General features: G+C 41.4%; 1 long non-coding RNA gene across 2 annotated transcripts; it reads right to left on the bottom strand.

Annotated features, from left to right (window-relative positions):
- Window positions 1–9,313: 9,313 nt before the first annotated feature.
- LOC147009719 (uncharacterized) lies at window positions 9,314–17,290 on the bottom strand. Of its 2 annotated transcripts, XR_015053090.1 has the most exons (4): window positions 17,155–17,290; window positions 12,797–13,011; window positions 11,638–11,824; window positions 9,314–10,594 (listed from the first exon to the last, which is right to left on the bottom strand). It is a non-coding gene; the product is annotated as an uncharacterized LOC147009719 (long non-coding RNA). The 2 variants fall into 2 exon arrangements; XR_015053091.1 differs by lacking the exon at window positions 11,638–11,824.
- Between the last annotated feature and the right edge of the window lie 348 nt (window positions 17,291–17,638).

Here is a 17,638-nt window from a genome sequence, read left to right as displayed (position 1 = left end):
TGGCAAGATGGCTTAGAGGAATGCACTCTTGCCTTTCAGCTGTCGAGCCTGGGTTCAAATCTTGGTCCAGCTATAAACAGTCATCTGGCTGTTTCACCTGCACGGTGATCCATCAACGTGTGTGCTGTCCCTTGGATGGACGTTAAACTGGGTGTCCCATCTGCTAGCATTAGTTGGTGGATGTTAAAGATCCCATGGTGTCCTTCATGAAGAGTGGGTGAGCTATTGCTGGCACCCTGAAACAAATTACAAATTCAGTTCCTGCCATAACCGACAGGGGTCACTGCATCAGTGGCACAGTTGCATGCACCCTCACCTAATGATGCCACCCTGCAGCCTTGTGCTGCATATGAAAGAGCATTCCATATTCTCATGTAAATATTAGTAAATATCATAAGACTATCTGTTACAACATTGTGGTGATTTTATATTTAAAAATTTGGACTTTGTATTTTGAGCTACGAAGGCATGGGAGCTTCGCTCATCAACTATCCAAAGTATTTAGTTACTGGGTTATCATTCAAAGGTTATGCCTGGTGTTGGCTTAATAGTTAGCTTGGTGGGCTTGGGAATTGAGGATTCTGAGTTCAAATCCTGCTTGTCTGTTGAATTAACACCAGGTGGGATTGACGCCTGTCACCTTTCTGGGGTTGGTAAAATGAGTGATGGCTTGCTGGTATCTTGTGTCGGAGTGGTGATCTATCCAGGATTGTGCCCAATCGCCCAGGAGACTGCTTAAGCAGCACTGACGCTCTGCACAGAGTATGGTCCTGATGGATAGATGGATGGATTCCCAGGTTTATCAATGTCCATTAATGGACATTCCACAGGCAAAGCTTTTGCAAAGAAACAACTTTTTTTGCTCCAATGTCCTGTCTTCAGATGAATTCAAATTTGAATGACTTCAATCAATAGAAACATAGAGCACAGCGCAACAATTCAGCAGTGTGGAGGAGCTGAACAAAGCCTGCCACCCTGCTGTGAGCTTCCAATTAAGCAAAAAAACCCCAAAAACTCAACTAAACCAGAATCAAAAGGATCACAACAAAGATGAAAGGAGAATGGAAAAAGCTTTGGCAGGGTGATTTCAGCAAATGGCAAGAAAATAGTGATAGAAGCAGCTGGAATCTCTTACCACAAATCCAGGCTGTGACGGTCATGACGTCCAACTGTATACCTGTCACCCCTTCGATCCGAAAATGTTCAGTGACATCCGTGGAACCTGTGACCTACCAGAAGCTCGACCTACCTATCTGGCCACGTGAACTGTGTGCACATTCACCACGATGCAGTGGAAGCTTTTGGCAGGAACATATCATGCTGCTTTGAAATCACGCACACGATGATGCTCTTCATCGGTTTTTATATGTACGAACACATAGAGACCTCACAGACACAGAGAACTGCCATTGTCGGTCCACTAATATGACATAATACAACAAATCACATTCCACTTGTCACATTTACTGCATAACAAAGAACTACTGCACGATATGCCTTTGGAGGAAAGCAGGAGCTCCACCCCGAACATCATTACATCATATTAATTATCCAGCTTTTAAGCAGAGCATCCGCTTATGAATGTCATAATGTATTTTTCATAATGATGTTAATCTCACAAACAGCTCGGTTTTGTATAAGTAAAGGCATAGTTCCAGTTCTACATGGTGATGTCACAGTAAGTGCACCATCATGGCATGATGAGTTGGTTGGTGTGTAGCATCAGATTGGGAATGAGGTGGGACATGATTTCATAAGGAGAATAAAAGCAATGTTTCACATTTTTGCGACTGGCAAAAAAGCCCTGAATGGAGTTATAAGTTTATTACCCCGCTCATGCGAAGCAAAAAGCCGGGTTAAACAATTGGTTCACTTTGTCCGTCTGTCTGGAAACGTCACTTTATGATCGCGGAACAACTTTATTTCAATTGAACGTTTTAGTTTGAACACAAATTCAAAAACGAACCTGTAGTTCAACAGTACTTTGGCTCTAAATTTGTTCCGCTCACACATTCGCAGAGAGGAGTGAGGGAATATTTCTACTCTGGCTGCCTGTCTGGCAGCCAAACAAAATAGAAAATCGTTCCAAACAGAAAACTCACTGTTTTTAGCGATGTTATAAAGTACACAGACGACAGGCACAAAATAAATTGAAATATAATAAAAATTTTAAAGGTCAGAAAATATAAAAAATCAGACGTTTACCACTGTTGATGCATCGTCTTTTACACCAACTTATTGAACACGTTACATTAGTGTTAAATAAGCTGCTGATACGTGTTAAATGAGATGGGGTAACAGATGGTGCATCAATGGCGGTAAACTCCCGAATTTTATATTTATTTTCTGACCCTTAAAATCTTTATTTTATTTCAGTTGATTTATATAGTTGAATACTACAGGACACAAATCACCTTTTTAGCACTTTCAAAACTTTTCCGTTCAGCAGTACTTGGACAGAATATCACGGCATTTTATGTCATGACGTCCTTGTTTCTCAAGACTGCACGGGGTAAAGTGGTTGATGAATTGTTTAGTTATTTAAGGTTTTTGCACTGTCCAGATGTCACCAAGTGAGACCTGCTTTCACTTGACTTACCAGATATATGAGGTTAGTGGATCCATGTGCTGCATGTACAACTTTCAATGCAAAGACGAGATTGATTCGCATGTGTACACGACCGGTCAAAAGTTTTAGAACACCCCCATTTTTCCTGAAAGTTAAGCAGTTGAATGTTTCAATCTACTCTGAAATTTAAGCATAGAACAAATAAACAATTACAGATAAAAAAATAAATCATGGAATAGTTTTGTTGAACAAAATGTAATCTAAATTTTTGACTCATCAAAGTAGCCACCTTTTGCAGATAAAACAGCCGAACATACTTGTGGCATTCTTTCGACAATGGAAATCAAATATTGTTCGGAAAGTTCTTCGCAACACTGTTGCAGACGTTCCCACAAATGTGTTGCACTTGTAGGTTGCTTTGCTTTCACCCTTCTTTCCAGTTCATTCCAAACCTACGCGATGGAGTTTAAATCTGGAGACTGTGCTGGCCATTCCATGATTTTAAGCCTACCGTCTTGTTCTTTTCTTCTAAGGTAGTTCTGATATAGTCTGGAGGTATGTTTTTGGTCGTTATCTTGCTGTAGGATGAACCCCTGACCAACTAGGCATAGACCAGAGGGTATTGCATGGCGCTGCAAAATGCTGTGGTGGCCCTTTTGGTTCATGGTGCCAGTCACTCTGTGCAAGTCGCCGACTCTGGATCCAGCAAAAGAGCCCCAGATCATCACGCTTCCTCCTCCATATTTGACAGTTGGTGTCACACACTGATGAACCATCCTTTCACCTACTCGACGGCGTACACAACCCTATGTGATGAACCGAAGATTTCAAATTTTGATTCATCGGTCAATGGCCCAGGCAAGCCTCTTTTCCTTATTTTTCCATCTGAGCAATGGCTTTCTTACTGCCACTCGACCTTGAAGCTGCTGTCCTGTGAGCCGCCTATCACGCAAGCTGTTGACTCTCAGAAACTTGTCTTCTGATTGTGTTGTGGCTTTGGGTCTGCCAGACCTCTTCCTGTGAGAGTCTCCTCCAGTTTCCAATTACCTTTTAATGGTGTAGGAAACTGTACTCACTGACATCTTGGTTTTTCTTTGCAATTTTTCTAAAGGAAAGACCTACACTTTTAACGATTATAATGGTCTGTCTGTCCTCCTTTGTTCATTGTCTTTTTCTCGCTATTATGACCACAATATAGTACTTCCTGCAGTGCAATATTGTCCATATAATGCTTCAGAGGGTGTAGCAACACAGTCTTTTCCAACACTGCTTTTATACAGACAGAGGGTTTGTAATTAATCAACAAAAGTTGGGACACCTGTCGGAATTGTTTGCATCAACTTTCAAGGCTTAATTTACTTCCATTGCTGCAGAACAGGTGCAGTTACTAACCCATTACTTGTTCCCTGAAAAGGGCATTTTTTAACAACTCTGAAATTTACATTATTTTTCAGTTTTTGGTAACTTAACCTTTTGTTTTTCAAACCTCTGGCAGTTTGCTGCTTTGCTTTGTACCATTTCAGGTTATTCACTAGACTTGAACTGCTTAAATTTCAGTAAATACTGGAAAAATGGGGGTTTGTTAGGGTTAGGGTTCTAAAACTTTTGACCAGTTGTGTATCTCAAACCCCAAACATGTGCTATCACATCAATGTCTGTCATTTGGCTACCTGTGATGTCTGTCACTCTTACCCCCAAGCAAGGTATTCAATATAATCGAGGCAATGTCAAGGTTGGCACAAGGTGACTTTCATTACACCAGTCTGCTTGTCTGATTCAAGTGGTGAATCAGATGGAAGAATCTGCCAAGAGTGTCCCTTTGGGGAGTGGAACATAACCAGATACTCTGTGCAAGGCTGCTTATGATTTCTTCCCCTCTAACCCAAAAAGCAATATAAAATTGGATGCAGTAATTGCACAAAGCATTGCTATTTGCTTTCATTTGAAGTGGGACCTTGCATAATAAGTGGGACCTTGGAACGCAGGTTTTAGCATACTGCAAGGGATGATATTTTGGTCAGTTAAATCTGACTGTGATTTGTACTGAATAACTAACACAAGGCTAGATTTGTGCATCAATCTGTGGATGCATCATCAGGGAAAGAAGAAGAGAAAACAGCCACTAATTGCACCAGAATAACTCCACCGTGCTTGACAGTTCGTCATTAAGGGAAACGGATGGATGTATGGAATGCATGCAGGCTTTGGTGTGGTGAAAGGGTGCGATTAACAGTGTGATTAGCTCAAAGGACCTTCCAATCCCATTTGAACAAAATCCTGATTCAAAATGACACCAGCATCCTGATTATAAGGCCAAAGTGATTGCTTGGGCCTTAATACAGCATGCTGGGGCAGGATTGAGGGAAGAACAGGCTCAGAGCATAAACCCATTAAAAGAGAACATGAGAGCAACAGATTGAAAGATGATTTGTAAAAGAAGTCAAACGAAGAATGAAAGAGTGACACCAAAATAAATCTTCCTGGGACAGTACAACCACTCAAGAGGCAGTATACAAATATATACTTCAGCTTCGACAGAAGCCTAATGGAATTGGTCTGAAAAAGGTCTACCCAAAGAATGCACAAGTGCTAACACTGGGGGAATGCACATTTTGCCAGTCGGTCAGAAAGAGGCAGGGTCTGAAAATGTATTTCTCTTAACCTGACAATGACATAAAAGTAGATATAGCAGAGATTAGAGGGGAAAACAAATTACTACAGCGCAAGTAAAGTCAAATTGACCATTCATAAAGTAAAATCAAGCTGGCTGAGGAATTCAGATTCAGAGCAGATCACTCTATCTTGGACATGTTCTTCTTCTACTCTCCGAACAGTAGATGGAGGCCATCAATATCAGACATGAGATCAGGTCCATCACTCTAGACTTATCTCAAGCTTTTGATACAGTCTGGAATTCCGCATTGCTCACCAAACTCTCTGCCTATGGCATCAGAGGCCAACTCCACACATTGCTTACAGACTTTCTCTACTCTTGTAGTCAAGGTGTGGTTCTCAACATAATCCTTTCATCTCTTTCCCCTCTGTCAAGGATGGTGTTCTCCAAGGCAGTGTAATTGGCCCAGTCCTTTTCTGAATCTTCATCAATGATCTCTCTGACTCTCTGGAAAATCCTTTTTATTTATTTGCTGATGACTCGACCCTCTGCAGTGACATCTCTCATCCTCCACACAGGCAGGCAGCAGGAAGATTCTCTGTAGTGAGGGCAAGGGCAGAATGAATGGAGTCTGTGTGGTTTTGATTCGGGAGTTGGCACAGCAGGTGGTGTATGTTATCAAGGTGATTGAGAGAATGATATTTACAAAGCTGATCGTTCATGGATATGTCCAGGTATGCACCTCAGTTGGGATACCAGGAGCTGGAAAAGGAAGGGATCTGCAATAAGGACTTGATGAGAGCGGGATAGGTTTTCGGAAGTGATTTGAATGGACATACAGGTCTTGAAGTAGACAGTCATGAAGGGCTATGGAACCAAAAATGATGGAGGAGAATGGACTTTGGAGAAAGCAAATATCCAGTTCTGGGTTACTCAATCTACAGTTCTGGTTGGCTCCACAAAGTCATGTAGGTCAAATCTCTGCAATTGCTGCTTCCACCTCAATCAACACGAAATTTTCTGAACCAGATCTGTCATGGTTTTCTTTTATATATTCATTGCTATATTGCTGTTTTTGTTTTTTTCCAATTTTCTGTATTGAATCGTACCTGGTAGTGCTGTGTTGTCTAATTCATGTCCATGTAACTCAGGCATTCTCAGATAGCCAGCAAGCAAAATCTGTCTCGGTGTTGAGGTTGTGTTTCTCAGTTCACTTCCTTTCTGCCTCTTCAACATTATCCTATTTCCTTCCTTGCTTCAAAATATTTTTTTTTTAAATCTTTGTTTTTCACTCCAAAACACGCTCCAACCTAACTTCTACCTGTACTTCCTGTACCTCATTCTTTATCTCTCCCTTTTCTCAATAAATCCAAAGTGAAGCTTCATTGAAGGAAACTTTTTCATTTAAAACCTGTTACACTGAATCCTATGGTGAGGCAGTTCCTCTGCAACAACAAACCTTCGCTTCCTGGAAAGAAAACCCAACCGAAAGCAATCTCAGATCATTCCACAAAGCCCGCAACAAGTGTTTCCACTCTCATGAGAGCCAGAAAACGACATATGTCCAACCTCAAGAATGAACTTTCAAACTTGTCGCCTCATCGAAAAACTGGTGGTACCTTGTTCAGTCTGTCTCTGGAGTATGCTTCCCTTCCATCACTCCTTCTCTTCAAATGGCACCACAGCTGACTCCACTCATGAGAAGGCCGAATGTCTCAATTCTGTGTGTGCTTCCAAATAATGTGTCCTAACCCCTCACTCTCTGTATCGATACTACCCAGTCATTAGAACTGCTCCTGGACTCTGAGTCTTTTTGCAGCTGGGAGGTGAAGAAATTTCTGGCAACCCTCGACTGCGGCATCAGCTCACGCATCTAAAAATTTGCTCTGCTCCATTTACACATCCTCTCTCTCTTTCTGCACTTTTCACCCTATCATTTGCCCAAGAGCATCTTCCATCTGCTTGGAGAACTGCCAACATCACAGCATTACATAAATAAGGTGCAAAAACCGATCCCCTTCACTACAAACCTTTCATCGTACTTTGAATCATCAGCAAGGTCATGGATTCGCATTTGATATAAAATCCTTCCTTTTCTACAACGGCCTCATCTCAAATCACCAATTTAGATTCAGACCAGATCACTCTACCTTGGACACGTTTCTTGCAACTGTCCCAATAATGGATTGAGGCCTTCAATGTCAGACATGAGATCAGGGCCATCTCTCTAGACTTATCTCAAGCTTTCAATGCAGTCTGGCATCCTGCCTTGCTTTCTAAACTCTACCTGTTTCATCCAAGGCCTACTCCACACATGGCTTTCTGACCTCCTCGACTCTCATTGCCAATGTGTGTCACTCAACAGAATCCTTTCATCTCCTTTCCCTGTTAAGGCTGGAGTGCACCAAGGCAGTGTTCTGGGCCCAGTTATATTCCTGATTTTCATTAATGATCTCACTGACTCTCTGGCAAATCCTCTTTATCTCTTTGCTGATGACTCCACTCTGCCATGGCATCTCTCATCCTTCAGATTGCCAGACTGCAGCTGCTTCCCTCTCTTCAGACCTTGACAAAATCACAAGCTGGTCAAACACTTAGAATATGTCTAACAATTTTGATAAATCTCACACTCTCACTCTCTTTGGGCATAGAGAAGAGGCAGAAAAGGATGATATAGCAAACTTCCTGAATTACTTTCTGAACAATCCTCTTGAGGAAGTTCAGTCACTCGTACTACTGGGTCTCACTCAACAATGATTTTCTTGGGAAAATCACATTTCAAAGATTTTCCGCCAAACTCATTCACTGATTGGGCATTCTCCATGGTAAAAATTATTCCTTAGCACACCTGAATTCATATATATTGTGTCGTGGAATGTGAAGGAAGCTGATGTCATCAATGTGAAGGAAGGTGATGTCATCAGGAGAAGGTGTGCATGTGTGAATAAAGCAACGTGGTTATGTTTTCCATACTTCCGAGTCACGCTTGATCTACTCATTAATGTTGACTGGAATATTCAGCGTATTCATTTGTCCACGATATAACAAATTGGTGATGAGGATAGTTGATTGTTTTGGAACCCAAAGAAACAACAGAGAAAAATATGGCTGTGTTTGGAAGCATTGGAGCTTTTGATGACGACGCGGAAAGATGCGATGCATTCATGGTGGCGAATGCAATCAACGACAAAAAAATGACCAACCTGTTCCTGTCTTTAGTGTGAGCAGACACATTCATAATGGTAAAAAAATCTTATGTAGTCTGGATGCTCCAAAAACAGTCTTACAACGATTTGAAGAGACAATTGGCAGAACATTTCACCCTGGAACCCATTGTTATTGCTGAGCGGCACAGATTTTGGATGACAGCCAAGGTGAGCACGAGTCTGTGGCTGATTTTGTCATGCAGTTGAAGCTGCTTGCTTCAACATGTTTGTTTGGATGAATCCCTCAGAGACAGACTTGTGTCAGGACTTCACCCAAAAATATCCGGAACATAAACAAATTTGTTGTCGAAGGCAATTTTATCTTTTGCAGATGCCAGAGTGGAATGTTTGTCAGACAAATTCGTTGGCAAGGCTAACAAAGAGCATCCCTTATTTGTCGAAGTCTCCCTCTTTTTTGTCCTTCAACCCTGCTGTCGGTGTCCGTCACTCCCCCACCACTCTTTCTCCTGTTCCTTTTGTCTGTTGCACCCTGATCCGTTCAGTGTTCTAGCTCTTCCACAAGCCTTGACTTGGTATCCATTAAAATAAAGGTTTGGAATTTTGTATAGCAAACTCATGTTTTGTGAGATAAAGAACATATGGTCACCTTTAAAAGTGGGCCCTACACTAACCGGATCAATTATTTCCTTGTGAGACAGAAGGATAGGTGAAGGATGCTTGATGGTAAGGTGAGCTAAGGGAGGCAGTAAGTCAAAAATGTTGGAATGGAAGCTCATGTTGAAGAATGGGGGACATCAAAAAGGGAGGAGATGGAATTGTCAGCAGATTAAAGGACTTGGATGATAAAGACCACAAGTCAGGAAGAAGAAGGAGGAGATATAGAATAATAAAATGAAGGAGACTTTGTTTGAGGTAACATCTAGGGAATGGGGTAAAACTAGAGGAAGGAGAAAAAGGGAGGAGTGGTGGTGGAATTCAAAGGTTCAGTCGACACTCAGACAGAAGAAAAAGGTCTTTTAGGAATTGCACAGTAACATAAAGGAGAATAGCAGAAGGTACCAGCCGAAAAGAATAAACATGGGTAAAAAAGAAAAAGTGGCAAAAGTTTGACAATACGTATGGAGAGGGAGATGTGTGAAGTTAGACTAGGAAGATGGTGAAAGTATTATTTATGGATTTTACGGTATGGCTCAGAGCAGGGAAAGAGATAGAAGGGATATGGGAGACAGTGAATTGATGGTGAGGAGTGGAGAGGAAATTGTTATTAATGAGGACATTCACAGTTTAGAGATGGAATATTTTAAGGAACTTCTAAATGTGGAGAATGTGTGGGAGGGGGAGTGGTTGTGTAATGCGAGAGGTCAGGCAGATGCAAGAACAAACAAGAGACATCGAGTGGGAGGAGACTGGGGTAGCTCTTGATAAAACTAACATCCAGGAAATGAGTGGGGCGGTGGTTGGAGTTTGAATGAGTGTGTACGTGAGAGTGAGAGAGACTTTTGTGAAAACTTTCCCAGGGAAAAGCAATCCTTTTGCGAGGGGAGAGAGAATGCAGTCTCTGCCAAAAGATCTGAGCAAACAGCCAGAGAGATTTGGAGTATCGCACGAACATCATCAGAGGAGCTAAGTTCGGTAAAGGAAGAATAGGAGAAGCTGGATGGAATATTCGTCCCGTGTCCATGAAGGATGAAGACGATGTGGGATGGAAAGTTAACATTTGATGAGACCTGCACAATTATAGCAGGTTTTAGCTCCAATACCATGGCTGTTTTTTGTAGTGCTAACTTCCAGTAAAATAGCATGATGGAAGTTGAAATTGGCATGGATTAGGAAGGCAGTTGGGATTGGTGATTCCCACTTGGTCCGTGTTTGCTGAAATAGATTAAATGGAGTCATCATTTCGAAGTGGATAAATCACGCAAATGTTAGATTGTTTACCATTTTATAAGACATGCCAATTCATTTTTTGAGGGTTATTTCAAAAGTTTGAGTACGACGAGTGAAAACAGAACTTACAATCCATACAAAGATGACTACTGCTGGAGGTTAAAGCAGTACCCCTCCATTATTCCACATATATCCACCCTGAGGTTCAATAGATTTTTGCCAGCAGGGTGACAAATGAAGGATGGCCCTCCTGCGGGGTAATCGATCAGAGGATGTACAGATGCAGGCATCGCCTTGTTTCTCACTGTCCACAGTCCCATAACGATATCCTTGCGATGGTTCCTTCATCGTCGTATTCTGGAGGCAATCAAATGGTGACAGATCAGGACAATAAGGAGGGTGTGTAAGAATAAAAACATGAGAATAAAATGGTTGAAGTTATCCACCGAAAAAGATCACAATTAGTGCTGAAGGTTTGGCCTTTAGCCCCTGTCGGAGCCTCTTTAGCTCTGACTGATGGTGAACCTAAAACGTCTGCGCTTTATTTTCTTTAAGAGGAGATAGCCTCAACCATTTTATTATCACGACGAACACCCACTACTCCCTTTGGGAGCAATATATGGTGTCAGTTAATCAGTTGCACCAATCCATGTCCGCAGGTGAAAATCACAAGTACTATAAAGCAGAGGAGAGGAAATCAGAAGTCTGCACATGTTTTATATCGACAAATGCATCAAACACGTAGAGAGAATTGGCATCTTTCCCAACGAAGTGTGATAATTTTCACTGGCAATTAGCATGACTGCATGACGTAGTTATAGACAGAAGTGATGGTTTTTAAAAAGGTAGCGCAGTAGTTATAGCATGAAATGGTCTCCCTGGAAGGGTTGTGGCAGCAGAAGCGGTAAATGTAGTGATGTAAGTTTAAAGTGGAATGTAGTAACATATATATATATATATATATATATATATATATATATATATATATATATATATATATATATATATATATATATATATATACACACAGAAGTGCACGACCATGATGGCCATGATGGCCTCTTCCTGTGTTGAACTAGTGTGTGTGTGTGTGTGTGTGTGTGTGTGTGTGTGTGTGTGTGTGTGTGTGTGTGTGTGTGTGTGTGTGTGTGTGTGTGTGTGTGTGTGTGTGTGTGTGTGTGTGTGTTGAATCCAAGGACAACTTGTCTTGTCGCCTGACAGCACGTTGGTGTGGATAAGCATTTGGACGTTTGGCCCACGTATTTGGTTTCACAATGTTCACACGGGATGCTTTAGCTGAAGTCATTTTCTGTCAAATTTGTTCACGTGGTCCTTCAGCTTTGATAGCTGTGCTTGTCGGGATGATTGTGGTTTGTGGGTCATGTTTACATTGTACTCACGTAGTATGCTACCGCGTTTGTTGGTGCGGTAGGATTGTTGCTGTTATAGTTGGGTTTCCGGTGACAGGATTTGATGAATGAATTAGGGTTGTGGTGGTTTTCTCGCAGTAGTTGAGTGACATGCAGTATCTCCATCCGCCGACGTGGTTCAAGGCCACTGCAGTGTGTTTTTGCACGGTCAACTAATCTGCGAACACAACTTCTCTTGTGACAGGTGGGATGGCCACCTGATTATACTCCCAACTCTGTCTTTACATATCAAACCTCCTTCAGTAGTTGCGAGGAGACAATAAAGCCAGTAAAAAAAAAACCTTTATAAATACTGTTTGAATATTTCAAGAACAGTTTGATTCAGAGGTGAGTGGGGTGGTCGTGCTGGTTGGTGGACGTGTTGTATTTAAGGTACGATTTGCATGATTTAATATCTTATATTGTAGAATGTGTAATGGGAGTTGTAACTATGTAATGATACATTAAATACTGTAACGGTGAAGTTTGATTAGCGATGTTGTATTGATAGGTTAACTGACTGCCTGGACACATCTGAGGTTGTGGATCTACTGATGTGGATCCATGACCGAGTTTATGGATCCGCCGTTTGGAGAGGTTCTAGGCTGAAAGGACTGAAACTTCGAGGAAGAACGGTGCCCAGCCGATGATCCGTGCATTCGGAAAGCCAGTCATTTGCTTTCAGATTAAGTTTCTCACTTAGATCAGGAAACTATGTTTTGAGGTTAACATAATTATTTACAACAATCCTTTAAATTATATTATATTTCAGGAATAGCCGATACTGAACAAGTGTGTGTGTGTGTGTGTGTGTGTGTGTGTGTGTGTGTGTGTGTGTGTGTGTGTGTGTGTGTGTGTGTGTGTGTGTGTGTGTGTGTGTGTGTGTGTGTGTGTGTGTGTGTGTGTGTGTGTGTGAGATTTGAGTTGTAGCAACGCCATTTTGCCTTTTGTTTTGTAATATGTGAATTCACTTTATCTCTGGTTTAAAAGCACGCATTTCCGGTAGTGAAGAAGAAGATTCATAAATATAAGTTGAATGTCACGGTAGTTTTCAGAGGGAATGTGTATTTACTGGTGAACATAAATATGAGTTCCCTTGTCGTCATAGCAATTCCACGACGAAGTTCTTTGAATGAGCTGGTCTACTCACCACTCAGGACTTTATTCACAACCGCTTCTTTCCCCTGGCACGCTGTTGGCGACTGATAAGCACTAGTGCCAAAGCAGTAGTGCTCAAAACTTTCACCCTTCTCATGCTCTCTCTCTGCATTTCTTCTTCATCGCCATTTTGTTGAATGAAAATCGTGTAAAGTCGGTAATGTTTTTTATCAGAAACATGGCTTTATTCAACTGAACGATGCAGTGCTGAAAGAAAAGAAACAAAAGAACGAAATTACTAAACGAAGGCAAGGAGCAAGATGAACAGTTATAAATGAGAAGCAAGAGATATGTGTTATAACAAGCACTCATTGAATATCTCATCAGAGTTCGTATGGAAGATGTACCAAATTCGCTACTTAGTGCAAGTACAATAGTTACGAGCTAGTTATTATTATTGAATAGAAAATGCTGCTGAACAGCGGTTATTTGAATGGACGGGTTTCCTTTGAGTCACTTCTGTTGGTTTTTGGTGCAGAGAGGAAGCGGAAGAGCGGCCATTGTGGTTCTTCTTCCGCTTGGTGTGTGTTGCGCCCACTGTCCCACTTCTTGGAATGTCCCACTTTTTTGGGAAGTGTGTTCACATGAGAGGAGGAAACAACAATACCAATCATGAAAGGAGTACTGTGGCATCTGATCAAACTAAGATTGATTTCACTGTCTATGAGATGGACAACCTCCTGGCTAAACCTGACATCAACAAATCTCCTGTCCCAGATGGTATACATTTGTAAGTATTGAGAGAAATTGTTGATCAGCATCTCAAGGAGATGGGGATGGGCCTGGCATCTGCCTGGGGGAAGGACAGACGGAGGCCCCTGGAGTACCGGCGGAAAGTGGACGCAGCGACGCGCTGTTCTGGCACATGCTCCCATACCTGACATGACCTGAGAGAAATTCACCAATAAATCTGAAAGCCAATACAAGTTATTTTCACCAAATTTCTGAAGGAGGGAAGTGGTCACAACAATGACTGCATGAACACCATCATAAAGCATTTGACAGTGTGTCACATCAACGTCTCTTGTGTAAGCTCAAATCGTGTCGAGGAAATGGTCATATACCGATTATGGATAGACCCATACTTGATAGAACGAACACAGAGTTATTGTCAATAGTAGCATGTCAGAATTCAGACCAGTGATCACACATATGAATACCACAGGAAGTGTTCTGGGTCCAGTACTATTTATCAATGGCCTTCTGGCAAAGGTTCCTGCTGATCACTCTGAGCTGAAACTGCTTCCAGGTGACACAAAGCGATATCTAGCTTTCTATACCCAAGCTGAAGCAGAAACTCTGCACAGATGTAAAAGCAGTCATGGACTGGTCTCATAAATAGCAGCTTCCATTCAACAAAAATCAGTGAAAAGTGGTCTACTATGGAAGGAGCAACCAAATGACTGAAGTGAAACCGAGAATGAAGAAAGAGACTTGGGTGTTCAGTTTGATACATCATTATCATTCAGTTCTCATGTTGCAGACATCTCCAAGAGAGCAAATGACAAACTTGCAATCAAGAGGTCATTCTCAACACTGGGGAGGAAAGGGCGACTCTGACTTTACAAAACCATAGTATGGCCAATATTGGAATCCTGCAACTCAGTGTGATGCTCCATATACTGTATACAAAGAATGAAGATCTACTTGAAAAAGTTCAACAGAGAGCAACCAGACTGTAACCTGACCTGATACACTTCTAAGATTCAGATCATCTAAGAGCATTTAAGTTGCTTATATGAGTCTAAAGGAGACAATGGGCTGAACTCATCCAGACTTTCAAAGTCGTACAGGGAAATGGACCAAATTGATGTCCAGAAATTATTTGTTTTGGATGAGGGCTCAAAAACTAGAGGCAACGACATGAGGATAAGGAAACAGGACTGCAGATCCCAATGAAGACAAAAATGCTTTCTCTATCAGAAGCATCAACAAATGGGATGCACTACCAGGAATCTTTAACAATGTGATGACTATAATCTAGTTCACATCCACACTGAATAAATATTGGGCTGACCATCCACTGAATAACGATCCTTACCAATGAGGACCATGATCATCCACTGAATACGAAATAAGCAATGTTTCACATCTCAACATCCAGTAAATCCAGTAAATGACTCAGCCAGGGTCGGAATTGAATTGCCGACTTTCCAGACTCAGAGCAGACATGCTTTCCGTTATGCCACAGAAACTGGTTTCCTTTTTTCCCAGTTTTTCGTTCAATATGCAGAACACACTTGCAGGGGAAGTGCCTGCTTCCTATTCAATTCCAGTACCGGTAATGCTGCAGAATGGTGTCAATTTCTGAACGTTCATTATCAGCAGTCACAGTGGCTGGTCAGCCTTCACGAATGGTGTGTTCTAATGATCAGCCTCAATGGCATTCACGCATCTTATGATTCCATACAAAGTGGAATGGTTCTAAAACGCTTCCTTCAAAAGCTGATGAATGTCCAGTGGAGGTTTTCCCAACAGAATCTGGAATTATACAATCACACATATGTTGTTAATAGGTGACATTTTGTTGGGATTGTGCCTTGATGCATTGCTCAGCTGTAACTGGTAGAACATGACGAAGATCCAGAAAGGAAGAGTGGGTATCACTGCAGCGCACGGCGACGTTTTAAAAGCTACCAGCTGTTTGAGCATGGCAAAGCGAGACAAAGCTTTTGGAATGGCCCTCAAATTTACAAATAGGAAGGTTATTTTTTTTCCTTCTTAGTTTATAAAATGAAAAGGTAGTTCCTGCAGTGAGACAACTGGTAGACCGGGATAAAATGAGACCCATATTTTTTGGCAAGCGTATTTTATTGTTCATTGCAATTCTTGGAGACTGAACACTTTTGAATTACTGTGACTGACACTGTCAAAATGGCAAATGATAGTGCAATTGATAATTCCTTGACGGTACACCGAAGATACGAGTTGTTAGAATCAACATCATCTCAGGTGGTGTATCTCAACATGGTGATCTTCCAACCGACAAGCTGTGACCTTCTGCTCTCATTGTCTTCATGAACCTCCTTACTCCACATGAATTGACACTTAGCATGGTAACAGTCGCAATACACAGCTTCCATTACAAAAATATTTTTCTTTTTGTCATCCCTTTGCTGCAGCCTTCACCTTCGGCGAGCAGACACTGCGTGAAAGATGTTTCACGTCATGACTTCCAGCTGATTAGGCTTGATGGTCCCCATCACTAATAGCTCGCCCACCTCGTTTGCTACGCTTTGGTCACACCGAGGGGAAAGAGCTCCCGCAGCTCATAAAAACATCACACCAGGATAAGAGGAAGATGGTGCGTCCCACTTGTGAAGGAATACCCATCCGTTATTTAGTCGTGACCTGATAATGAATATTACCTGTTTACCGTACGGGTGGGTATAGAATGTAAATTTGAAATGGAGTTCAACTTATTTGGTGAAAGCAAAGATTGCATCGTATGGAAGTGATAAATTTAATAAACTAGGTTCTACAGGGCGGCTACAATGTCTTGTCACTGCTTGCAAAAATTGTGAGATTACCCTTGTTTGCAGAATGTGAATTCGTTTCCTTTTTCCATTTTTTTCTTTCAGATTGAGTGATTACGTCACAAATGCTCCACAAAATGTCCCACAGAAAGAACATGGCTCAAAATGATTCTCTGTAATGACGATGGTTGAGCACAAATTGATCCACTGGACACTTAAAGCTTGTGTCATATGCTGTAAAATGTGTAAGAGTGTAAGAGTACTGCAAATGTGTGTGGTATAACTTGTAGAACCCTTCGGTGATGTCAGCTAATATGATCAAAGGCAAGGTCACAATTTTTACACGGGGTGACAAGACATTGTGGCCAAGCTGTAGTGCGCACTTATAGACGTGCTCATGTCTTGCTGAGAAGAGGGCGGAGCTTGGACTGTACACACACACACATTTGCCCAAATTGTATTTCTGCTCCATCCCCTTTAGCTGAGAGGAGCAGAGCTTTCCAGACCCTCAGACTGGAAGAGAGTTGTGGAGTTCGCATCAAGCAATTCGTAATGGATCTCCATTCACCGTTCCTGATAGGTTTCCGTTCCACGTTCTGAAACTCATCCCCCGTGTGGAGATAGTAGTCAACAACAGCAACTTGCACGCACATACACATACACACAAGGACACAGTCACATATACAGGATACACGCACACACAAACATGGATACTTTGACCCCAGGCAGGGCTCCGTTCGCTCTTCTGAAACCTGCATATGGAGATAACAACCAACACACACACATGGAGGTGGATACTTTAAGACCTGGGAGACCTCGGTAGTGGTTCATTCACTGGTCGGGTCATACCAAAGACTTTAAAAATGGTACGTACTGCTTCTTTGCTTGACGTTCAGCTTTAAAAAGACAGAACAAGGCCAAAAAAACGCTGGGCAGGCAATAGCAAACCATCAAGTACAACCCTTGACAAAAAAATTGCTTTGGCAGCAAAAACACTCTGTAAAGTGTATGGTACATCAATATATATATATATATATATATATATATATATATATATATATATATATATATATATATATATATATATATATATATATATATATATATATATATATATATATATATATATATATATATATATATATATATATATATATATATATATATCAGACGACCCGTGAACCCGTTGGGTTCCCTTTGTGACAGTGGTTGATAAACAAATCATTTTAAAAAAATAAAATAAAATAAAAAGATATCTCCAGCGAACTATACCGCTGAGGTTGTTTGCATTGATCAAATAATCCCAAAGAGTACTTGACTGAATCGGGAATAGATTTTTAAATAATTTTTTCGTTGCC

This window comes from Eptatretus burgeri, chromosome 17 (assembly GCF_056783735.1).
Source record: "Eptatretus burgeri isolate ZD-2024b chromosome 17, Ebu_testis_v1, whole genome shotgun sequence".
Lineage (NCBI taxonomy): Eukaryota > Metazoa > Chordata > Myxini > Myxiniformes > Myxinidae > Eptatretus > Eptatretus burgeri.
The sequence above is the reverse complement of the archived record's forward strand: the minus strand, read 5'-3'. Positions and strand labels throughout refer to the sequence as shown.